The sequence below is a fragment of the Somniosus microcephalus genome, chromosome 10, assembly GCF_052327205.1.
Source record: "Somniosus microcephalus isolate GS21.2 chromosome 10, FLI_Smic_1.0, whole genome shotgun sequence".
NCBI classification, from domain to species: Eukaryota; Metazoa; Chordata; class Chondrichthyes; order Squaliformes; family Somniosidae; genus Somniosus; species Somniosus microcephalus.
The window spans coordinates 141,487,515-141,513,827 of NC_140996.1; the positions used below are offsets into that span (position 1 = coordinate 141,487,515).

The 26,313-nt window shown below is 45.4% G+C and overlaps 1 long non-coding RNA gene across 1 annotated transcript in view; it reads left to right on the forward strand.

Moving 5' to 3' along the window:
• The first annotated feature begins 227 nt into the window (after window positions 1-227).
• Window positions 228-26,313, forward strand: part of LOC147111724 (uncharacterized) — a 441,838-nt gene continuing 415,752 nt past the window's right edge. The window contains exon 1 of the long non-coding RNA XR_015079854.1: window positions 228-307. This is a non-coding gene — a long non-coding RNA (uncharacterized LOC147111724). The remainder of the gene's footprint in view (window positions 308-26,313) is intronic.

Below are 26,313 nucleotides of genomic sequence, written 5' to 3' on the forward strand. Positions count from 1 at the left end.
ATGGGCAAATATAAAAACTATTGATATTACACTTTGGATTGTAATGGTCTGTTTTACGAAAAATCCATCCGAGTGATTTCCAATCCAGCGTGCAGTTTGTGTCTAGATGGATAATGTAAGTAATAATATTGCACAGATGTTACCTTATAATCAAGATAAATCATTCTTTGCAATCCATGGATATTATTCGCATTGTATAAATGGTAATTAAAAGAATTGTGATTAGATATTAATAGCCTGAATTGTTTAATTCAACAGATAGCAAGACCCCCGTGGCTGCAAAGTCTATTGAAGCTGAATGAATGAGGTAAGATTATGAAATCTGCCCTCCAGTTTTCTTGTACCACTTTCTAAAATTTGTTTAGCTCTGATAGATGATTCTCAGATATACTCTTTGTGTCAGCATCCAGAGATTTGTAACAATGAACATGTACTTCTGGTGTTTTGAATGGTGCTATTTATTGTATTATTTTGGTGACAGACTGTGCTATATAATCTAATAGACAAGTAACATTATAGAAAGAAGTAAAACAACAGTGTGGAACATCACAGCTAAAGGCTAACATACTAGATTATTATTGACCATATTTAACCTCGTGCCTGTGGGAATTTGAGTGATCATACTATTTGTTGTTTCTTTCTCTGGTATTACAGCTTCCAGTCAGGCATAAATTAATCTCAGCAGAGCAGCTCTTATCTGATACTTTTGCCATTTAGTTGAAGATTCTTCTGTTCTGGAATTTCCTTGTGCCTCTGAAGAAGATGTGCTGCACTGTTCTCCATTAGATATGTATTCAGGTGTTGCCAGAGTTTCACTATGTATTCTAAATCTAGGTGGGAAACATTTCCGAGTCAATCAGGTTGACAAACATAGAATTGTGATAGATTTATTAATACTGCAACTTTTGGACCAAATGTGTATTACAACAACATGCATTTATATAGCGACTTTAACATAGTAAAACATCCCCAGGTGCTTCCCTGGAGCGTTATCAGACAAAACATCGAGTCACTAAAGATACAGTAGGACAGGTGATCAAAAGCTTGGTCAAAGAGGTAGGTTTTAAGGAGCAACATAAAAGAGGAGAGAGAGGGGCAGAGAGATTTAGGGAGGGAATTAAGTGCTTATTAACTTGATTTTTTTATTGCATTTTTTATAGTGTTATTATGGTAATCAGTGCCATTATTTTTTCTATACACTGATCACATTTCTAATAGCATCACAATGGTTTAAAATTCATGGAGACACCACAATTCTGCTTTTTTACTTTGGACTTTACCAAACTCCTTTTCATTAACCTCAGAAAAAAATTCTTTAAAATGTGTACATGAATATTCCCACCAGATGATCCTGACAATCTATGTTTTGAAATGCCAATGAGTTGTCTGTTCACAAATCCAGTATGGGATACAGTGTAGAGTGGCAGCAAAATATGAGTGGTTATGCATGTCGTCACAGGGTCACTTGAAGAAAGGAGAAAACATAAGAGACTGTGTGGTAGAAGCTCTGGAAGTCCCACTCTGATACTGAAAGCCAGTGTGGGGGCTGGGATTCCATTCACCCATCTGCTGTCGCCTTGACCACCCCCCATCCCAATTTCAGGGTCATAGTCATTTTAATAATAGGGGTCTCAATAGGGCACAACTACAAGTCATGCCTGTCCATTTGTTCTTCTGGTGCTTCAAAAACAGCAATCCATTCCTCGTTAATTGGTTGCTGTTTAAATATAGCATTATGGTGCCAGCTTGTAGCACTTGTACAGCAGATACATGCAGGTGTATACCTCACTGAGCATATGCGACACAGCAATTCTGTGCTGTTTTGGGGACAAAATTTGCAACATAAGACTGGGTGGAGGAATTTCTCACTGGGGCCAAAAAGGGTCGGAAACCCAATGGAAATTGGTTCTATCCCATATTCCTCCACCCCTCCCTGCTGATAACACTAATTCCATGCTAGAAGTGGAGCAGAATTTCTTGGCTTGTATGTTCAGTGAGGAATGCAAAAATGTCACTAGTTTGTGGTTGATGTATTTTGCTTTCTCTGCTGGCCTAATCAGCGGTGAAATGTTCCGATTGCAGATTTTCCATTGCTAGATTTAATCTAACATAAGTCACAAGTTTCACTTGTACAGTGCTCTTCAGGGAACTTTAAGGGGGAGTGCAGTGTGTAGGGATGATGGACCAAAGCTTCGTTGAATAGAGATTTTTATGAGTCAAAGGTTGTCAGAAAGGTAGTGAGGTGGAGGTGTTTTGAAAGAGAACACCAAAGAGCAAGGGTGCGGTGTCTAGAATCAGTCTCCAATGAGGTTGGAGGATTGAGAAGTAGTTTAGAGTCACAGGATGAAGTGTGGGACATAGAACTGGAGAAGGTTTTTTGGATGAAGTGAAGTGAGACTACAGAAGGATTTGTTGATGCACACCTTGGCCAATATGCTGGAGGCCAGAGAGTCACTGGAGTTTGGTAAGGATAGAGGTTGTTGAGGGTCTTTGCGTGAGACGGGGCTCATGTCACAGAGTTCTGCATTAATTGAAGTTTGTGACAGGTGGAGGAGGGGGAAGCCAACTAGAAAATCACTTGAGAAATTAAATCTTGAGGTGGATTAGGATATTGGCAGCAGAGGGAGATAGGGAAATGCACAAATGGGTACTGGTCCAGAAGTGGGAAAACGCAGACTTGACAAATGGACACGAGGTCAAAATCCAAGAATTCTCTATCCAACACCATCATGGAAGCATTGTCTGCACAAGGACTGCAGCAGTTCACGGAGAAGGCCCACCACCACCTGCTCAGGGCAATTAAGGATGGACAATGCTAGCATTGATCACATCTTGTGAACAAAAGAATAGAAAAGATCAGCTGAGGATTGAGGAAAATGCTGAATTTGAACACTATCTGGTTCAGCCTGAAATAGCAACAAAGAAGGTTGACGGAGCTGGAGCCAGGGTGTTGCCTGTTATTAAGACATCTTCTATCAAAAGTAGACATTTCAAGAAACGCTCTTATGGACTGATTTTACAAAATTGTGCTCTTACTGGGGAGTCTTGCCTGCTGGAAGCACATATTGGGAAATCTCTGGCGTTATTATGACTCTCCATTCATCAGTGTACTCCTGAAGGGCCAAGCACCCCACTAGAGCCACAGTTTCATAAAATAAACCCTTCAAAATATAGTACAGCAAAAATTGAATACAGCATGTTGTGCATGGGATACAACAAATGTTCATGGAACAACTGGTGACTCAAGTGTAGTGAGATGACGAGAATATTTTTTACACAGTGAGTAGTTATGTTCTGGAATGCACTGCCTGAAAGGGTGATGGAAGTAGATTCAAGCGTACCTTTCAATGGGTAATTGGATATATACTTGAAGGGCAAAAATTTGCAGGGCTATGGGCAAAGAGCAGGGGAGTGGGACTAATTGGCTAGCTCTTTCAAAGTGCCGGCACAAGCATGATAGGCCGAATGGCCTCCTTCTGTGCTGATATGATTCTATGATTCAAAGTTCTGAGAGTTCAACAAGGATTAACATATGAAATATTTTCTGATATTCTTAACTCAAACATTCAGCATTCAGCACTAAGTCTGTCTTCAAAAGTTTTTACAATTGATGTCATGTTGTGCAGTTGGGCTCCGTAATGTGGCAATCAATCTTATCATATACACAACTACTTACATAGATGAGCATTTCAATGCACTTTCCAAGGGAGAGGTGGACACCATGGAGGAATTGGAGACAGTTAGGGGGAGGAGGCCAAAGGCAAGGTTGAGGAGGTGGGTTTATTAACAGGCTTTTTAAAACAGAGGGAGAGTGGCAGCAACACAAACTGGTTTTGAAAGAGAATCCAGAGGTTAGGAGCATAGCACTCGAAAGATCAATATACTGAAGCAGACATGCATGAAATAAGCAGTAATCTACAGCAAGAAAATTGGAGGTTGCAGGGTGGGGATTGCAACTGAAGATTTTCTAAAAAAGATGGAACGAAGCCATTGAAGCATTTGAAGAGGATCTTGCAGGCAGGTTTCTGGGGCACAGAGAGCCAGTGGAGCTTGATGCGGCTAGAAATTTTGCGCAATCGAGTTATGGATCTATTGAAATTTGTGAAGGGTGATGATGGGAAGTAGAGCATTTGAGTAATTGATCCTTGAGTTATTGACCCATGGTTTTAATCATATAAGTTACTTCACTTCATCAAGAATAGGTATTCCTTTACTGAAGTTCCATAACAGAAGAGTCCATGAAATTAACTGATTAAGAATTTGTAGACCAGTTCAAAGCAAAGGTACCAAGCTTAAAGTCACATTTGCCTGGTTGAACGAGGCTACTAAGCAACTCAAAGAATAAAAAGGCATTTTAGGCCATGAAGGTAAATGGCACAGAATTAAGATGGATTCAATACCAAAAGGTGTGCCAGGCGTGTAAAAAAGGCATCAGAATAGTAAAGAAAATTTTCAAATTAAATATGGCAAGAGAAGTGAATAATAATAATAAAAATAATTTTGCTATATTAAGAGATAAAGAAAAGTAAGGCTGGAGTAGGATCGGGCGAAGGCATTACAACTGATGTTGCACAAGCTGCAAAAATGCTAAATAAGTTTTTCCCCTCAGTTTTTGCCAAGGAGATGGATAACCTATTTGGAAAGGGAACTAGAGGATGTTGCAGAGGTAAGTTGTGGCACTATTCACATTACTACCAGTATGGTTGCCGAACAGCTGTGCAGACTTGAGGTAAATACATCTCTGGCTGGATCTTTAAGGAACTACAGGAACTCTGGCACAAATCTTCCAGAAATCACTGAAAACTGGAGAGGTTCCTGGGGCCTGGAGAAAGGCAGGTGTTACTCCTATTTTTTTTTAAAAGGTAGCAAAAGTGACCCAGGAAACTACAGATCAGTTTGTGCATAAAGTTATCGAAATTCTAATTAAAGATAAGATCATGGAGCATCTGAATAGAAATAAAATCATAAAAGATAGCCAATATGGGTTCATGAAGAGCAAGTGTTACCAATTTAATTTACTGGTTTTCTTTGAGGGTGTAACAAAAGAGCTTGATAGGGGTAAAGCAGTGGATGTGGTGTCCTTGGATTTTAATAAGGCCGTTGATAAATTTCTTCTGGAATGGGTGACACTGAAGATAAAGAAAGCAGGAATCAATGGAAATATTCTTCAAGGATACATAATTGGTTGACCAATAGAACGCAAAGGGTACTGATTGTCATCAGCCTGGTCGAATGCTCCTCGTGGATCCCATAGGGGGCCATTTTAGAGACTTCTTTTGTTTAATATCTTCATAAATGATCCAGAGCTAGGAATCACGAGCACAGTGGCTAAATTTGCAGATGATACAAAGCTCATGAAGGTGGTAGATTGCAAAACGGAAGAGGATTAGCTACAGGAAGATTTGAATATACTTGTAAACCCATTTAAAACGGAAATGAGGAGGAATTTCTTCTCTGAGGGTCGTAGATCTTTGGAATTCTCTTCCCCAGAGAGCTGTGGAGGCTGGGTCATTGAATATATTTAAGGTGAAGATAGACAGATTTTTGAATGGTAAGGGAGTCAAGGGTTATGGGGATTGGGCAGGGAAGTGGAGTTGAGGCCAAGATCAGATCAGCCATGATCTTATTGAATGGCGGAGCAGGCTCGAGAGGCCAAATGACCTACTCCTGCTCCTACGTCTTATGTTCTTATTATGTTCAAATTGGACGGACAGGTAGCAAATTAAATTCAATGGAAGGAAATGCAAAGTGCTTTATATGGGGACAAAAAATCCATGAAGGGACTATTATTTAAGTGGAAAAATAATGTGTATGGAAAATTAAAGAGATCTGGGGGTCCTGATTGACAATCAACAATAAATTGAAGCTATTGGAACAATGTCCAGTGGTAGTGAGTAAAGCAGATCAGATGTTGGGATGTATTAAAAGGCCAATATTGAGCCTAAATAATGAGGTAATGTGGTAAACCACTGTCATACCTGTCTGTGTCTGTATGTGTATTCCACTAGGTACAGGTCTGGACATGCCTCGGCTGACTCCTCCCACTATTCCAGGTATATAAGTGACTACCTCCCAGTCCCTTAGTATTCTGGACGGGTCGACCACTCGAGACTAGACCTTCATTCTTTAGTTAATAAAAGCCTGGTTGTTACTCGCTCAACTTCAGTCTTTTGAGTAATTGATGGCGCATCAGGTAATACTGCCAATTTATAAATCATTGGTGTGACAGTACTTAGAATATTGTGTGCAGTTCTAGTTGCCACAGTACAAAACGGATATTGCAGGTATTGAAAGGATACCGAAGAGGGGAACCAGAATGATTGATTGGATGGATAGATTGATTGGATTATGATGAGAGATTAGTTAAATTTGACATGTTCTCACTGGAAAAGAGAAGGTTGTGAGGTGATATGATTGCTATTTTTAGGATTCTAAAAGGACTGGATAATGTAGGCCATAACAAGCTGTTTCACCTTATCCAGAACAGCAGAACCAGAGGACATGGCCTGTGCTTGAAGGGGGGTAAATTCAAAACTAATCTGCGGAAACATTGGCTTCGATTTTAACCCCCCCCCCCCCTCCGCCGCCCAGTGGGAATGGGAATGAGAGGGGGTAAAATTTTGAAATGTTACTTCCCGGCTCCAATCTGCCACCTTCCTGGCCATTTAAAATTCACGACCCCATATCAGGCCATTGACGAGACTCCCGCAAAAGGCAGGCCTAGTTAACATTCAAAAGTCGTGGACTGATGACATCATTGGTGGCGTGACATTAGAATTAACTAAACGTCAGGGAAAACCCGCACTGTCGGTTTCCTGGGAGCAGATTCAAGGCGGGAGGTGCTAACCCGCCAAGTGCGTATTAGAGATCTGCTCCTTTTAGAGTATCTGGTAGGCATAACAGGGTAGCACCACAGAAGCACGCTTGAAGGCAAAATGCTCCTGTCCCAGTTATGTAAATAACCTTATCCTTGGAATTTGGGATGGGGTCTCCAGTTTTGGACTAGGTTAGACAGGGGTTCCGTTCCCCAGCATGTGCTGGCAGGGCAGATCCCCAGGAATTTCAGAGCCACTGGCCACGATTTTACGAACCTCAGCGGGTCTGCGGCGGGCGACATCGGTGGCGGGTCCCGACACGCCGCTGTCTCCATCCCAGCCTCTGAAATGAATTTCCCTTGATTGGGCTTGTTAAGCCCGACCAGCACATTTCCCGGCCAATTAGAGGAAGCAGGGCTGGTGATGTCATTTGATGACACATCATCAGCCAGTTTCCTTAAAGGGACCATGGTGAACTTCCTTTTGTCATTTGTGCTGTCAGTGTTCTGCAACACTGAGGTGCTGCAAACACTGACAAGCACTGCACAGAAGTACAGGGCTGCACCCAGGCTCTCCCATGACTCCCTCCATATGCTTATGGAGGCAGTCACAGCACACAGGGAGGTCCTCTTCCCTTCCCATGGGCGGAAGAGACCTCCCTAGGAGGTCAACATGGCCTGGTTGTACATTGCAGAGGAGGGCACAAGCAAGGATGTGGTCAAGAGGACCTAGGTGCAGTGCCACAAACCTTTCAATGATCTCAGTAGATCACGAAGCGTTATCCTGCTGTGCCTCTCATCACATCCCCATCACTTTGCCTTCCCTACCCTACTCCTGCACATCATTACTCACACCAACTTACCTTGCACCTCCACCCATCCCTCTCTATCTACAGGAAACTCTCGATTTACTGGCACCTAAACAACTGGAAATCTCTATTAACCGGCAAAATTCAGGAGTAGGTTCAGGTAAGTTTTACTTCATATTAGTAGCCGTTCCTGGATCTGTGGCCATGTAACCGGGGTTCCTGCACCTGTTGCTATGCAACAGGGATGCCTGGATCTGTGGCCATGTACGGGGCTCTCTTACCTTTTACTATACCTCTCTGTAATCCAGACTTTTTGATAAACCGGCACCACGCTCGTCCCGTCGGTGCCGGATAAAAAAGAGTTTCCTGTATATTATCACATCCCTTTCTCACTAGCCACCCTTCATACCAATCTTAGTGCAATCATACCAACTAACAACACACAAGGGTAGGCACTTGGGTGTTTTATGCAATGTTCATGTGAAGTTTCAGTTCATGTGGTGTCAAACATTGAAACCTTTATTTTCAACACTTTGTGTTCTTGGACATATTGGTGTGCACCTTTGGAAGTGGCTTAGTGAAGTTCAGTGAATGGTGAGACATAACGGTATCCCCGCAATAGTCATGAGTGTGAGAGGAATGGCTTGGGCATTGTAGGGATGCTTTATGGTGTTGGTGTAGGGTGGTGCCAACCTGGCACATTATGTGGCAGCCAGGGTGTCGAGCGTCAAGTGAAGTCAATCTAGACATGGTGAGGCCATCCCTGGGGGAAAAAAACACTTTCCCACCCAACCCGCCACCGATCACGCCCGCTGATCCCCTGAAAAATCCAGCCTACTGTTTTTAAAAGCTAAGTTTCTTTTTTTGTGGGAGCCATTGTAGTTGAGCCTGCAATAATTAAGGTAATTTATTTTTAAATGCAGTTTTCAGTTCATGCCATTATTCACACTACTGTAATTGATGATCTGCTGACTGTTAATTTATCAACTGGAATCTCGTGAATATTTAGCCAAACATTTAGCTCTTTTAGCAGTCTGAAATTGTCCCACTTTTGTAATTATTCCAAAAAAATAGGTATTTGCATTACACCATATTTAATGTATGCACTCTTCTAAAGTATGTATGCTTGGGGAGTATAAGCATTAGTTGTTGAATCCTCCACGAGACTAATTTGGCCGTGTATAGTATTATACCTATTTATCTGTACAAACATATAATTTTTGTTTGTAAGCTATTCCGACAAACACGTTTTTATTTTCCTTTAACTGTTCACCCAAATGCGTGGGCGATCTTCCAGCCTTTTGCTCTGCGTGTCATGTCTGTAACTATTAGATGTCATAATAAATTTTGCTTTTTTTTTAAATTGCAGTTTTCTCTGTCCTTTGTTCAGAAGGTTAATCTTCTGAAAGGAAAATGTCTTCAGAGAAGTGCACTGCTATGAGCAGCTATCAACTGTAGATCAATATTTGTTGTTGAAATGAAAACTTCTGATTTAGAATTCCTGTTGCAGACAAGCTCTTTGTTGGAAAAATCTAACTTTCTGTTCGGAGGAATTGACTGTATATAATTAACATTACTTTCTATCTGAGCTTTCCTTAAATCAAATTGTTTCTTGTTTGATGTGTGATTTTAAACAAGACTGTGCTGCTGTTGTACTAACTGCAAAATTTGTACAGTGATTGAAAGATTCATAAGTTTAAAAGAGTCGTGAATTTTGTACTGATCAAGGTAAGGGTAATTACAGGTACTGCTGGTAAATGGAAAGTTTTCTACTTTGGATGCCCAGTGTCTTTAGTGCTAATTTGTGGGTAGTTTTGTGCTGTACTGGGGAAGCACATGAGCACATGGGTTAAGACTGCTCAAGATTATTTCATGTAGAAGCTTTGCAACCAGCAGAGAAGTAAGACTTTCATTCTATTCATCGGGCTGGATTTGAGGCCTGGCTCCAGCGGGGAAACGCTGGTGTGCACCCACTGCACCATATTCCCCCGTGAGACTTGCATTTGTCACAGTAGGGTACCACAAATTGTAGAAGATTTCCATGACTGAATTTGCTGTCAGTATGCAGTGTCCTATATTTTTGCCCTCTAAGGATCAAGTTAAATTAAGATAATAATGCCATAAAGTAAAGGACCACTTGGCAATCTATTTAAAAGGGATAATTTCCTCTAATTGCTCATCTGTCTATTCAAATTTGCTCTTTGACATGGTTTCTTTGAAGTAAAAAAGCACAAGATTTTGCTGATCTGCAGCAAGATTATAAAACATAACATCAACAACCATCAGGAAGCATTTCAATTGTACTTTAAAGAGATTGGTAGCCAGCAGAAGGATTTGCATGAGTAAGCATATGCACTTTATTAAGGAAGCATTTAATTCAGTTTGTAAAATATAAAAGATTAATTGTAAATGCAACATTTGAATTTTACCTTTTTTTAAATTTATAAGCTCAACCAGTTATAGGATGGTGAGATCAAATACACAAAGCCAACAATTTCAGAGATTTTAAAATAGAAAGTGCCTGGGGAGACCTTCAGGTATGGTGGGTGTTAGATCCGTGTATCTTGATGTTGTGTCCTTCAATAATTAGACAAGAGACTGCAGGGAACAATCAACAGGTGTTTACTGGATGAGGGTTACTCTAAAACTAACTATACAGATCCCTACTCAAGGTTTATATACAGGTGTGGTCACTGCCGGTACTACAGTATACAGGAGCTGTAAAAAGTAGTTCTCCCCTTAAAGGTACATACATTACAATTCCTCCCATTTTAGATTAACAGTACCATAACATTCATTTAACAATTAAATATCAACTAATTACAATGAACACTTTTAACATGCAACATTAACTGAAAATAGTCTATTTATAAATTCAGTCTTTGGGGAGGCTTCCTGATCCTTTCTGGATAGCGCCTTTCCTGAGTGTCTTGTTCTTGGTGCGGAGGCGATTCTGGCCCCCTGTCGTCGGTTGGTTCATCAGCTTCCGATGCTACTGTTTCTGGGGTAGATGCTACATGTACGTCGGGTTCATCACCAGGTACGTATGGGCGAGACATGGGGTTGACTCGTTCCTGTGACTCTAGGATCTGGTCAACATGGCGTCTCACAATGTTCTCCCCAACATCCACTGTGTACCTTAGTGGCCCCTGCTGTGTGCATATCATTCCTGGTTGCCATTTCTCTGTTCGGTAGTCGCGGGCCAAGACTGGTTGCCCTACATTGAAGCTCCTTGTCGGCTTCTCATTGATGTGCTGGAATTGCTTATTCTCAACATCTCTTCGTACATTTGGTCTGAGCAAATCCAGACGAGATCTCAACCTTCGGTTAAAGAACATCATGGCTGGGGTTTGGTTGGTGACTGCATGTGTCGCATTTCTGTAGGCTAACAGGAAATTGTCCACCTTATGCTGCAGTGGAATGTCGTCATCGCACATGGCCCTTACTGCTTTTTTAAAGGTTTGTACGAACATCTCAGCCAATCCATTTGTGGCTGGATGATACGGGGCGGATGTGTAATGCCTTACCCCATTCCTTTTCATAAATCTTCGAAACTCTTCGGACACAAACTGTGGTCCGTTATCAGAGCAAATCTGCTCTGGCAAGCCGTTCCTGGCAAATATGGTCCGTAGGACTGCAATAGTTTTCTCCGTAGTGGTGGAGGACATTTTGATCACCTCAGGCCATTTCGAGTGAGCATCCACGGCTATTAAAAATATTGAGTCCATGAATGGACCAGCAAAATCAATATGCACCCATTGCAATGGAGATGAGGGCCACTCCCATGGGTGTAGAGGGGCATGTGGTGGTGCATTTTGGACCTTCTGGCATCCTGAGCAGCTCTTTGTCAGGTCCTCGATTTGCTGATCGATCCCCGGCCACCACACATAAGCCCTAGCAAGGCTTTTCATTTTCACCCCTCCCAGATGACCTTCGTGAAGCTCATTGAGCACTCTCTCCCTTAACTTGGGTGGAATTACCACTCGGGATCCACACATCAAGGTCCCTGGCATAGTGACAGCTGTTCTCTTCTGGATGAGAATGCTGGCAACAGTGAGTCGCCATGTGTTGGCCATCCCTTCACCGTCAAGTCATATACCCGAGACAGTGTTGGGTCATTTCGGGTCTCCTTCTCTATACCAGCGTTAGTTACTGGCAAGCGTTCAATTATAGTCGAATGAAATATTTCGACAGGGTCTACTGCTGGTGCTTCCTCCGCAGTAGGCAGTGGCAGGCGTGATAGCCCATCAGCGTTTCCATGCTGTTTCGTGCCCTTATACTCGATTTCATATTGGTGCGCCCCTAGAAAAAGGGACCATCTTTGTAGCCGTTGCGCAGTCATCACCGGAACGCCCTTCTTTGGATTAAAGATGGAGACAAGTGGTTGGTGGTCAGTCAGCAAGGTGAACTTCTGCCCGTGCAGATAGTGATTGAACTTTTTCATTCCCCACACTAGGCTGAGGGCCTCCCTGTCAATCTGGGTGTAGTTACGCTCGGCTGAGGTTAGTGACCGAGACGCAAAGGCTACTGGCCTCTCCGAGCCGTCCAGGAATTTGTGCGACAGCACCGCTCCAATGCCATAGGGTGATGCATCACACGCAAACTGAATTGGTAGTGCTGGGTTGAAATGAGCCAACACCTCTTTTGATGTGATCAATGCTTTGCTCTCCTAGAAAGCTCGTTTATATTCGTCACTCCACTTCCATGGTACCCCCGTTTGCAGTAGGTTGTTCAGTGGGTGTAGAACTGGAGACAAATTCGGCAAGAACTTATGGTAGTAGTTCACCAGCCCGAGGAACGACCTCAGTTGTGACACATTTTCCGGTGCTGGAGCCTTGACTACTGCCTCAATCTTTTCAGGGGACTTATGTAACCCCTCTTCATCAATAACATGGCCACAATACGAGATCTGCTTCTGGAAAAACTCGCATTTGTAGCGATTAGCTCGGAGCCCATATTCCTTCAATTTAGTGAGCACCTGCTCCAGGTTGGCGAGGTGATCACTGTCATTTTCGCCCGTGACCAGGATGTCGTCCAAATAACACTGGGTCCTTGGAATCCCTTGCAGGACTTGATCCATTGCCCTTTGCCAAATAGCCGGAGCTGATGCTACCCCGAACACCAGCCGGTTGTATTGGTAGAGACCTTTATGAGTGTTGATCGTGAGGTACTGTTTCGAGGCTTCTTCTACCTCCATTTGCAGGTACGCCTGGGCCAGATCAATCTTAGTGAAGCGTTTCCCTCCCGATAGCGAGGCAAATATATCTTCAATCCGCGGATGCGGATATTGTACAGTGTGAAGGACTGGGTTCACTGTCACCTTAAAGTCCCCACAGATGCGAACCTTCTTTGGTTCCCCAGGTGTATTACTCAACGACCTCTTCATTACAGGAACGATGGGTGTAGCCCACTTGCTCTAGTCCACTTTGGACAGTACTCCTGAATGTTCCAAACTTTCCAGCTCTGCTTCGACGGCTGGGCGGATCGCATAAGGCACCGGTCTGGCCTTAAAAAACTTTGGGCTTGCATTTTCCTCTATTTTGATCATCGCTGTTATGCCTTTTAGTGTTCTGAGTCCCTCCTGGAACACTTCTTGTGCGTCAGTTAGCATTTTTGACAGTCGTCCAGGTGTGACGTCGTCATCCTTTTTGGTATCTACAGTCAGTGCTTATATGGAATGCCAATCTAGCTGTATCTTTCGGAGCCATTCACATCCTAGTTGTGGTGGTCCTCCATCTGGCAATACATATAGGTCCATTTTTGGTGTTTCCTTGCCGTTATACATAACGTTCACCCTTATTTTTCCTTTGGGGTAGACTTTTTGCCCCGTGTACGTCTTCAAGACAATCTCTGTATCTCTCAAGGGTATATGTGAGAATAGCCGCTTGTAGTCCCTTCGGTTTATGACTGTTAGGGCTGATCCTGTGTCCAATTCCATTTTCACTTGGACTCCGGCTATCTTGAGCGTGACCCAGATAGTTTGGTGATCCTCCGTTTTGATCACATTATGTAGTTTCAGACAACCCAGCTCCTTGCTTCCGGAGTCTGTATCACTTTTCTGTTCATCTGAACTACTCTCCTTCACCTTATGTACCTTCCTGTACTTATCCTGTGGAGATTTCTTGCTGCTGGTTTTCTTTCCCGACCTGCAGACTCTTGCTATGTGTCCTACTTTTCCACACTGTCTGCACACATTGTCCTTGAACCAGCAATCCTTATGGTCATGTGTTGTTCTGCCGCAGCGATAGCACGTCACTGTTTCATATGACATTTCATTTGTGCCATATTCTTGCGGTCTCCGTTGTATCTCTGCCGCGCCCCGTGCTGCTGCTTCGTGTGATACTGCCATGCTGAAAGCCTTATCCAGCGTAAGATCCTTTTCTGATGGAAGCCGTTTCTGGGTTCCTTCACTTTGAGGCCCACACACAAACTTGTCCCTTAAAGTATCTGCTAGTCCCGTTCCAAACTGGCAGTGTTTCAATAGCTTGCGCAGTTCCGTTAAATACTCAGCATTACTTTCATCTTTATGCTGGTTCCTTTTGTGAAACTTAAATCTTTCTGCTATCAGCAGTGGTGTGGGGTTTAAGTGGTCCTGTAGGATTGACACTATGTTTTCAAAATCCTTTTCCACTGGCTTCTCTGGGGTTACTAGGTTTCGCAGTAAGCCATACGTTTTTGCACCCATTGAATTCAACAATACCAGCGCTTTCCTGTCATCTGGCACTTCATTCGCCTTGCAGTACACTTCTATGCGTTCGACATATGTCGTCCAATCTTCAACTTCATTGTCGAACGCTGTGACACTGCCACTCTTCGGCATCCCTGGGTGTGGTTAGACTGGCTCAAAATGGCATCTCCCGCGCTCTCCCTTCTTCCCTGCTGCGGCTTAAAATGGCATCTCCCACGCTTTCCTTTCTTCCCCGCTGACGCTGCTCGGCCCTTGAACACCGACTGCTCTCTGCGCGTTTTCCTGCGCGCCTCTCTCCCCCATTGATGCTGCTCGGCCCTTGAACACCGGCTGTGCTCTGCACGTTTTCCTGCGCGCCTCACTCTCCCGTTGACGCTGCTCAGCCCTTGAACACCGGCTGCGCTCTGCTCTCTCTCGTTGACGCCGCTCGGTCCTGAACACCGGCTATGCCCTGTGCGTTCGACTCTCTCTCTTTCCCCCGTCAACGCTGCTCGGCCTTTTCCTGTGCCGTCGGTCGGCTCTAGCCGCCGCTGTCCGGGAAGGGTCTGCGCAGTACCTGTTGCCAGCCCGTTTCGCTGGACCACCATGACTGGAGAACCAAGCCTGGCTCTCAACAGCCTCCCCTGCGATGCTCAAATCCCCGCTGGATGACTGGGGGGTTCCCCGTGGTCGACACCCGTGCTTCTGGACTCGGCCTTCTTCCACTGTTCTCCAGGAGCGAATCCCTGGGAGGTGATGCAGAGTTGCAGGTAGGTTTGAATCTTCTCGTCACCAATGTTAGATCCGTGTATCTTGATGTTGTGTCCTTCAATAATTAGACAAGAGACTGCAGGGAACAATCAACAGGTGTTTACTGCATGAGGGTTACTCTAAAACTAACTGTACAGATCCCTACTCAGGGTTGATATACAGGTGTGGTCACTGCCGGTACTACAGTATACAGGAGCTGTAAAAAGTAGTTCTCCCCTTAAAGGTACATACATTACAATGGGCTAGCACAGTGTAATCTTGAGTATGAATCCAACTGAGATTGGTAGTAAGTGACACTGTACAAATATGTTATATTCAGATCTCTTTTAAAGAAAGTTACATTTTAGTTTGTGTTAGATTGAAAACCTGATATAAAGAACTGTTAAATTCTCACCAGGGTTTCAGTCCCATAAAGGAGTGGAAGATAGACTAATGCTGTAATTTCCTGCACTGCTGGGTAAATTTACAATCCTAGCAGTATCACTTTGTGGAAGCACTGGTTATAAGCCATGCTATTCCCTACAAATGGGAAGGGAAAACAACAACAACAACTTACATTTATATAGTGCCCTTAATGTAATAAAATGTCCCAAGGCGCTTCACAGGACTGTTAACAAAAAACAAAATTTGATACCGAGTCATATAAAAAGATGTTAGGGCAGATGAGGGGTAGGTTTTAAGGAGTGTCTTAAAGGAGAAAAGAGAGGTAGAGTGGCAGAGAGATTTAGGGAGGGAATTCCAGAGCTTAGCATCTAGGCAGCTGAAGGCATGGCTGGCAATGGAAAAGCAGTTAAAATCGGGGATGTTCAAGAGGGCAGAATTGGCGGGGCACAGAGATCTCGAGGGATTATAGGGCTGGAGGGGGTTACAGAGATAGGGAGGGGCGAGGCCATGGAGGGATTTGAAAATAAGGATGAGAATTTTACAATTGAGGCGTTACTTAACAGGGAGCCAATGTAGGTCAGCGAGCACAAGAGTGATGGGTGAGCGGGACTTGGTGCGAGTTAGGACGTGGCAGCAGAATTTTGGATGACCTCGTTTATAGAGGGTAGAACTAGGGATGCCGGTCTGCAGTGCGTTGGAATAGTCAAGTCTAGAGGTAAGAAAGGCATGAATGAAGGTTTCGGCAGCAGATTAGCTGAGGCAAAGGCAGAGATGGGTGATGTTACAGAGGTGGAAATGGGCGGTCTTAATGATGGAACAGATATGAGGTAGGAAGCTCAACTCGTGGTCAAATATGACACTAAGGTTACGAATAGACTTGGTCAGCCTCAGAGCAGCCAGGGAGAGGGATGAAATCGGTAGCAACGGAACGGCGCCACTACAGGCCACTCCGGTTTCCTAATAACTGATCCAAAGCAGCATTGCAAAGATGTAACAGCAGGTTGCCCACCCACCCTTTCAGCTACAGTTTGTACAGGCAGTAGTGCCAACCCCACTGTCTCATAAATCATGAGACAAACTCTTAAAAATCATGAGATTTGTTAAGAAATCATGAGTTGCTATTTTTTTCAAACAAACCAATATAGATTGACAGTTCATTTAGAAACCTCATTATTGGCATTATTTAATCTCGAACAGGTCACAGCTCATTACAAAAACGATATTATTGCATCAGAAAATGCTTTACAAAAAACTTTTAAAAATTCCTATCTGTTATCACCACTTTGTTATGTTTGGTTACTCCTCTTGAGTTTCGGGTGGCTGATTTTTCAGCATCAGATAAGCACAAAATTATTGTATTCTAAATAAAATTAATACGTTGTTACGCCGATTTTTTCAAAGACTCAGCAAGGTATGTGACAGTGCTATTGATGTGGGGTCTGACGGTTGTTGATGTTTGGGTGAAACCTGAAAGAGCGATTGGCAATAACCACATACCAAAATATACAGGTTGTCAAATTTGCCCAATCACCTCTTAGTATCCATTCTTTATGTGTGAGGCCAGAGAGTAGACGGTTCAACTGTGCAAAGAACATAGAAAATCTCAAGCCCATTTAATCCACCTTTCTGCTGTCCTGATGATGTGTTTCTCTTCAAGATACTTGCCCAGTTTGACCTTAAAAAAGATCAAAACCACTTGCCTTGCTTAGTAAGTTTTTCCAAAAACTGCAAGCCCTCTCAGCGAAGTAATGCTTTCTTACACCCTTCCTGAATCTATCTATTTTCAGCTTGTACTGGTATCCCCTTGTTCTGCTGCCTCATATCAAACCAAAACAGCCCTTGCCCACTCTATATCCCTGAGCCTTATTAATTTAAAAATCTCAATCACAACCGTCCCCCCTCCACCCAGTCTTTCCTCCCAAGAAAAGTCCCAGGTCTCTGTGCCTATGGTTCATTCTCTAAAACCCGGGTCATTCTATGAGCAAATCCCTGCTCTTTACCAGTTCAGCTGCATCTTCTTCTAGTGAGGGTTCCAGAACAGCTGACCCGAATTCTGTCTTCCCAGTAGGGATTGCTGGATAGGAATCAAGAGCAGCAACCCTGGATGATTTTTTTCCCCACTCCCTTGTCTTGGGCAACCAATTGCAGTTCCTCGCCAGTCACCACGGCTTCAGCTGAGATGAGCTAACACAGCACAGATTGGGCCTTGCTGGTGGAACATTCCTAGCCTGCATGGTTAAAGATGATTTAAATCCAGTTTCTCCAGCTTATTTGAAAACCTGGGTCTTTTTTGGGTTTGTTTGTAGCATCACAAACTTGGGGACCAAAAATAAAAGGGATAAAACTGTGTCCGAAAAATCCAAATAAATTAAGAGTAACATGTAAATGTGTATTGCCTGTGTCATTCAGGAGATACAAGCCATTCACATGGGAGCAGCACACTGTGGATGAGGCTGCTGTGTTACCAGAGATGTATGATAAATTAATAGTAGCTCCGTCCTAACCCACACAGTGTGTTCTGCTCCCAAGGGAAATTAGGGATAGCATAAGATCCAAGGAGAGGACATATAAATTGGCCAGTAAAAGCAGTAAACCTGAGGATTGGGAGCAGTTTAGAATTCAACAAAGGAGGACAAAGGGATTAATTAAGAGGGGGAAAATAGAGTATGAGAGTAAGCTTGCAGGGAACATAAAAACTGACTGTAAAAGCTTTTATAGATATCTGAAGAGAAAAAGATGGGTGAAGTTAAGCGTAGGTCCCTTGCAGTCAGAATCAGGGGAATTTATAACGGGGAACAAAGAAATGGCTGACCAATTAAATACATATTTTGGTTCTGTCTTCACAAAGGAGGACACAAATAACCTCCCAGAGATGTCGGGGAACAGAGGTTCTGATGAAAGGGAGGAACTGAAAGAAATCAGTATTTGTAGGGAAATGGTGTTAGGGAAATTGACGAGATTGAAGGCCGATAAATCCCCAGAGCCTGATAATCTAGGGTACTTAAGGAAGTGTCCCTAGAAATAGTAGATGCATTGCTGGTCATCTTCCAACATTCGATAGAATCTGGAACAGTACCCATGGATTGGAGGGTAGCTAATGTTACCCCACTATTCAAAAAAGGTGGTAGAGAGAAAACGGGGAATTACAGACCGGTAAGCCTGACATTGGTAGTGGGGAAAATGCTAGAGTCCATTATAAAAGATGTAATAGCAGAATACTTGGAAAACAGTGACAGGATCGGACAAAGTCAACATGGATTTACAAAAGGTAAATCGTGCTTGACTAATCTACTGGAATATTTTGAGGATGTAACTGGTAAAATAGATAAGGGAGAACCAGTGGATGTGGTCTATTTGGACTTTCAAAAGGCTTTTGATAAGGTCCCGCACAAGAGATTAGCGTGTAAAGTTAAGGCACATGGGATTGGGGGCAAGGTATTGACTTGGATAGAGAACTGGTTGGCAGACAGAAAGCAAAGAGTTGGAATAAACGGGTCAGACACATAACTGGCTCTCACAACCTGGAGACAATGAACAAAAGAGTTAAACAAAAATGACCATGATTCTCAGCCTTCACAAAAAAAAACACAACATTTTGCCAGACCTCCTACTTTTTGGCCTGCGAGGGTGATCTGCCTCGCTTGCGAGATTGGTCCCTTCCCGCCCTGCAGCTCCTCCGCAATGGGACCCCAGTGGCTGCAGCAAGACTGGGTGAAGGCTGTTGAGGGTCAGATAGTGAGTCGGCAGATGCCCTTGGGGGATGGCCTGGACCAGCTCTGGGCCCGGGGGGCCCGGCTGCTGACTGCTCCAACTCTGCTTGGGCGGCAGCAGTCTGTCCTACGGGTGGTGGCAGCTGCAGTGGTGGAGTGACAGTGTTGGCAGCAGGAATGCTGCCAACCTGACAGAGCACATGCACTCCCTGGTCGGACGAGACACTGGCACTCGCATGGGGCAGCACTGAAGCATGCGCAGCAATCTGCTGAAGCACAGACTGCTGGCGTGCTGCGGCGCGGCGAGGACCCTGCGAATCCTGGCCGATCCAGCGAGGGTGGCAGCAGTTAGTGCTCGTGTGGCCCTGGTCTGTGTCTGCATCAGACCAGCCACTGACTGCATGGCACGACTAAGCACTTGGCTGGAAGCCGCGTGTGCTGCACCAATGTCCTGCAGACTCCTTGCCTGTGCTGCACCGACGTCCTGCTGACTCCTTGCCTGTGCTGCCCTGAAGTCCTGCAGACTCCTTGCCTGTGTGGCCCCGAATTCCTGTACACTCCTTATCAGTGACTCTATGGAGTCAGGCATCCTTGCCACTGCAGCCATGAACTCAGTCTGCCTGCGCTCCGCCTGGGCGCCCATTTCACCAAGGAGCCGCACCTCCTCTGCGCTCACTGTAGCAGGACTGCAGGCCACACTCTCCCTCTGGGGAGAAGGCCGCCGAGCTTCCCTAACCCCACCCCCCCGCATTGCTGCAGCTTGCTGGGCCCCAGAGCTTCACCCTCCTCAGACCCTTCCCCCCTGCTCCCCTCCAGGGAAGACGTGTCCCCATCATGGCCATGGGCTGCCTCAGCTGAGGGTGACACTGATGTTCCGGCTTCCTCTTCCTCCCCCTCGTCTTTCGATTCACTCAGTGCCAGCTTGAGGGCCCGCCTCCTCACCTGGCGAATCAGCATCTGAAAGCAGGGAGGTACAAGAGTTGCTTTAGTGTGAGGACAGGGCGGCAGCGAGGGAGGCATGAGTGCTGCAATGCACTGCATTGGTTCGATAGTGGCAAAGGATGCTGGTGTGAGGCACAAGTGGAAAGAGAGAGGTCAAAAAGGTAATGACCTTACCATTGCTGTCCAGAACGGGGTCAGCATCTCCAGTGGCGACGGGGCCAATCAGCCGGCCTGCCATAATCCGTTCCACTCGCTGCTCCAGATCGCTGAGGTCTTTAAGTTCAGGACAGCCTCCCCCGGTCCGTTGCTGCTGCCTCCTATTGTGGGCCAGCTTGCCCTGCAAGAGAAAGGACGGGCTCTGAGTACAGTGTGAAGCCCTGATCTTGGCTGCATTGCCTCCCATGGTTGAATAGCCCTGACAGTGTCAAGCTCTGATCTTGGCTGCACTGCCTCCCATGGTGGAATAGCCCTGACAGTTTCAAGCCCTGATCTTGGCTGCACTGCCTCACATGGTGGAATAGCCCTGACAGTGTCAAGCCCTGATCTTTGCTGCACTGCCTCCCATGGTCGAATAGCCCTGACAGTGTGAAGCCCTGATCTTGGCTGCACTGCCTGCCATGGTCAAATAGCCCTGACTGTGTCAACCCTGATCTTGGCTGCACTGCCTCCCATGGTGGAATAGCCCTGACGGTGTCAAGCCCTGATCTTGGCTGCACTGCCTCCCATGGTCGAATAGCCCTGACAGTGTGTAAAGTGGTGAATGTGCATGTGATTTTCATGAGAGTCCCATAGGTGTTGGATGAGGGCTGGGCATTGGGGCTTTCAGGACTCTTTGACCATAAAGTGAGGTGCAGATGCAGGGATGAAGAGGTTACTGGAAAGGGTACTCACCCTGACAACCCGAGTGAGGTCGTTGAACTTCTTCCTGCATTGCGTTGGGGTCCTAGGGACCATGCTGCTGGAGGTCACTCTGTGTGCCACCTCCCTCCAAACTTTTCTATATTCGCTGGGCAGCGGCCTCCTGCCACTGTCAGGAAAGAGGATAGGTCGCCTGCGCTCCACTGCGCCAACCAGAACCTTCAGGGCCCCCTCACCGAAACGCTGCACTCGCTTCCTGGCCTTCTCCATGGTCGTAGGCATAACAATGTCGCAGCAGGTCTGTCCAGGCCTAGAATCAGGGCTGCAATGTGCAGGGCGTGGCTGCAAGCCAAATCGACCCTCCCACTTTAAGAGGTGACCGGCACCAGTGTGTCTGCCTGCAATCGCTAACTGGCCGCACCTGCACTGCGCCCGCCATCGGTGGTAGCGCCTCAGCTCGCCGGCTTAGCGCCTTAGGATAGTCGTGCACCACCTGCTTTAGCGCAGCAACAACCTCTTGGTGCGATGCAACTCAATTTCGGTGAAGGTGGCGCTAAGTTGCACCGGGCGCTAAATTTAGCGCACGCTCGACTGTAGCGCCCCAAACGTGGCAATACTGAATTTCTAGGCCTGTTTCTTTTCCTTCCTCTTATCTGGTTGCCAATTGAATGAAACAGAAATTGTAAGGATTGAAAGTGTAAAATCCTGGTTTCAGACTATTGAGCGATTTTGCAGTTGTACGGGGTACCTGCCCCCACATATAACCTTGGTAACAAAAGAGAATGAGTGCCAAACTGATATTTATGTCTGCATTTAATATAATTGATTGAATTCATGAGCAGATGATATTCGGAACAGCTCAATTCTGTAAATGTTCTGAGCAGATTAAGCAAATCATATCTGAAGCCTCTTACTCAAAAGGAATAATTCAAATAAGAAAATAAGAAACAGGAGCAGAAGTAGGCCATTCGGCCCTTTGAGCCTGCACCACCATTCAATGGCTGATCTTCTACCTCATCTCCACTTTCCTGCACTATCCCCATATCCCTTGACTCCCTTAATACCCAAAAATCTATCGATCTCTGTCTTGAATATACTCAACAACTGAGCCTCCACAGCCCTCTGGGGTAGAGAATTCCAAAGATTCACCACCCTCTGTGAAGAAATGTCTCCTCATCTCAGTCCTAAATGGCCGATCCCTTATTCTGAGACTGTGACCCCTGGTTCTAGACTCCCCAGCCAGGGGAAACATCCTCCCTGCATCTACCCTGTCAAGTCCTGTAAGAATTTTGTATATTTCAATGAGATCATCTCTCATTCTTCTAAACTCTAGAGAATATAGGCCTAGTCTACTCAATCGCTCCTCATAGGACAATCCCCCCATCCCAGGAATCAGTCTGGTGAACCTTCGTTGCACTCCCTCTATGGCAAATATATCTTTCCTTAGGTAAGGAGACCAAAACTGTACACAATACTCCAGGTGTGGTCTCACCAGGACCCTATATAATTGCAGTAAGATGTCTTTACTCTTATACTCAAATCCTTTTGTAATAAAGGCCAACATACCATTTGCTTTCCTAATTGTTTGCTGTACCTGCACGTTAACTTTCAGTGATTCGTGTACAAGGACACCCAGGTCCCTCTGAACACATTTCCCAATCTCTCACCATTTAAAAAACACTCTGCTTTTCAATTTTTCCTACCAAAGTGGATAACTTCACATTTCTCCACATTATATTCAATTTGCCATGTTATTGCCCACTCACTTAGCCTGTCTATATCTCCTTGAAGCCTCTTTGCATCCTCCTCACAACTTACATTCCCACTCAGCTTTGCATTATCAGCAAACTTGGATATATTACATTTGGTCCCCTCATCCAAATCATTGATATAGATTGTGAATAGCTGAGGCCCAAGCACTGATCTTTGCGGTACCACACTAGTTACAGCCTGCCAACCCGAAAATGACCCGTTTATTCCTACTCTCTGTTTTCTCTCCGTTAACCAATCCTCAATCCATGCTGGTATATTACCCCCAACCCCATGAGCCCTAATTTTGTTTAATAATCATTTGTGTGGCACCTTATCGAATGCCTTCTGAAAATCCAAATGCACCACATCCACTGGTTCCCCATTTATCTATTCTATTAGTTACAACCTCAAAAAACTCTTGACAGATTTGTCAAACATGATTTCCCTTTCGTAAATCCATGTTGACTCTGCCCAATTCTATTATTATTTTCCAAGTGCCCTGTTACCATTTTCTTACTAATAGATTGTAGCATTTTCCTGACTACTGATGTCAGGCTAACTGGTCTGTAGTTCCCCATTTTCTCTCTCCCTCCTTTATTTAATAGTGGGGTTACATTTGCTACGTTCCAATCTGCGGGAAGCGTTCCAGAATCTATGGGGGAAATTTGGGTTGTTTTGCGCCTCTCCGGGGGCACTAATGGGATGCAAATCCCCGAGCGCCCGGGCGCGGTGCTGCTAACGCCTCCCATAAATTTCAGCGGGAAGTTAGTGACAGCGGTAGATGGTAGCGCCCCGTGGTTCTGCGCCACCGGCAATGACTTCATCGTGAGTGACGCAACCCCTTAGCAGCCAGCGACAGAAATTTGGCTGCATCCCACAAAGCTGCCGTGGGCGATGTCGCAAACCGGCCAACCTCCACTGGTGAGGTGGTAACTAAAGGAAAGCCCAGCTGCGCCCCGCACTGCCATTTTATTGTTTTGGCCGAGCTGCACGTCGGCCCGTCGTGGCGGCCCCTGGCGTGGGCCATGGCCACCATCTCGCAGCCCGGCCTGCGGCCATGGTACCACGCCACCCTGGTGGGCTAATGGAAGCCATCAAATGGCCTGCAGAGTACGCAGCATCCCTCCCCTTTAACGGAAGGGGAGAGGCGATGAAATGCGTCAGCGCTACATGGAGCAGCCGCGTAGTACACCGGCACTACCGTGCTTTGTGTCCCAGACACCACCCCGAGAAGAAGTAGAGCGCCCGAGATAGCGTTCCACTTCCTTGCTGGGGCAGTAAGCCCAATTTAGTGGCTGGGGCGGTACTCCCGCACTGGGCGCTAAATGGCTGGCGCTAATTTGGTTACCGCCTCCTAACGGGGCATAACTGAATTTCTCCCCCTATAGAATTTTGGAAGATGACAACCAGTGCATCCACTATCTCTATAGCCACCTCTCTCAAAACCTAGGGTGTAGGCCATCAGGTCCAGGGGATTTATTGGCTTTCAGTCCCATTAATTTCTCCAGTACTATTTTTTTACTAATACTAATTTCTTTTAGCTCCTCATTACGCTAGACCCTTGGTTCTCCACTATTTCCGGGAGTTTTTTTGCATCTTCTTCCATGAAGACAGACACAAAGGCTGGGATCTTACCTGAAGAGGCGCGTTGGGGGCGGGACTGCTGCCTTTCGGGTTCTAGTCCCGCCCCCAGCAATGTCCGATGCACAGACACTATTTTGTGTCAATTGGCCTTGTTAAGAGCACCCTACGGGTTTGCCGGCCAAGTAAGAGAAAGCCGGTGTCAGATGATGTCAGTTGATGATGCATCATCTGCCAGTTTTCTTAAAGGGGCCACCACCATTTCTTTTTGACAGATGATTTTTTCAGTGTTTGTCAGCATTGAGGTGCTGCAAACACTGACAATCACTGTACAAAGGTGAGCCCTTGTACCCAGGCTCTCCAGCGACTCTCTCCTTAGGCTAAAACAGATGGCAGCTGCAGGTGAGGTTACAGAAGTGACCTGTCACTGATGAGGGGTATTCTCCCAATGGTTTGAGACTACACAAACACTTCTAAGCTTGTCACGTACAGAAAATTCTAAACACATTAAAAATGGCTTTCCCAACATTTTCTTACCTCTGCAACTCCCCAGTGTCCCATTGGATCCTTCACAGCACTTCTGCTGCTGTCATTATACACAAACATTACGGTAGACCCACAGCACACCACACTTACCCTGGCGGGGTTTCCCGACGTCCGTGGTAGAAGTGTCAAAATTGGAAAAAGCCTCTTAACTGCCTGTTAACTACCTGCTAACAAGCAGTTAAGTGGCTACAATCCTCTTCCCACTGCTAGGAGTCGGGTCCCTGCGCAAATCAGGGACCCGACTCCTGGGAAGATTTATTGGAGGCGGGTTGGAAGCGGGTTCAGGACTGCTGCCAATCTTTTTGATTTTGCCAGCAGTCCCGCCTCCAAACCCGACCCCTGAGGCCGGCAAAATCGCCCCCAAAGTATTTGTTTAATTTCTCTGCCATTTCCTTATTCCCCATTATAATTTCTCCTGTCTCAGCCTGTAAGGGACCCACATTTACTTTCGCTAATCTTTTCCTTTTTACATACCTATAGAAGCTTTTACAGTCTGTTTTTATGTCTCCCGCTAGTTTACTCTCATATTCTATTTTCCCTTTCTTCATCAACTTCTAGGTCCTCCTTTGCTGAATTCTAAAATCCTCCCAACCCTCAGGCTTACTACTCTTTTTTGGCAACATTATAAACCTCTTCCTTTGATCTAATACTATCTTTAACTTCTCTTGTTACCCAAGGTTGGACCACTTTTGCTGTGGGTTTTTTGTACCTTAAAGGAATATATATTTGTTGTAAATTATGCATTAATTCTTTAAATGCTAGCCATTGCTTATCTACCATCATACCTTTAAATGTAGTTTCCCAATCTACCTTAGCCAACTCGCCCCTCATACCTACGTAGTTTGCTTTGTTTAGATTTAAGACCCTAGTTTTGGATTTAACTAAATCACTTTCAAACTCAATATAAAATTCTCTCCTTCTCATTTCCTGATTTATACTCTGCCCTACATTACAACTACTGTTTGGGAGGCCTAAAAAACAGCTCCCACCAATATATTCTGCCCCTTGGAGGTGCAAATCAACCGAATTTAGCCCCCCTTCTCTCTGAGCTCTACCCAAACTGATTCTACTGTCTTGATTTTTGGAGCTAAGGTTCTTTGGGGTAAAAATTGGGTAGCGTCCTGGCGCTACGTTCACCGGGGTGCTAATTATAGCACCCCAAAAATGTTAGCATCCCCACGGCCGATTTTCCCAGGTAGCACCCCGAGAGTGAGGAGGGGCACTACTGGAAGCGCCCCGCATCCCTCTTTGGATGCTGCGAGCCAATAGAGCGGTGCTACATGCCACGGTACTGCGGGCCTTCCTCCCCTAATGAAAGGGGAGGGGCCTGGCACAGCACGTCCCAGCATCCAGCTGGGCCACCAGGGATCGGGAGTGCCGGCAAACAAGCCCAGCACTTGAGGAGTGCCGGGCTCATGGAGAACAGCCGGAACTCCGAGGGTGGGGGGTTTACGGGGGCCGGAGACAGCAATGGGGGCA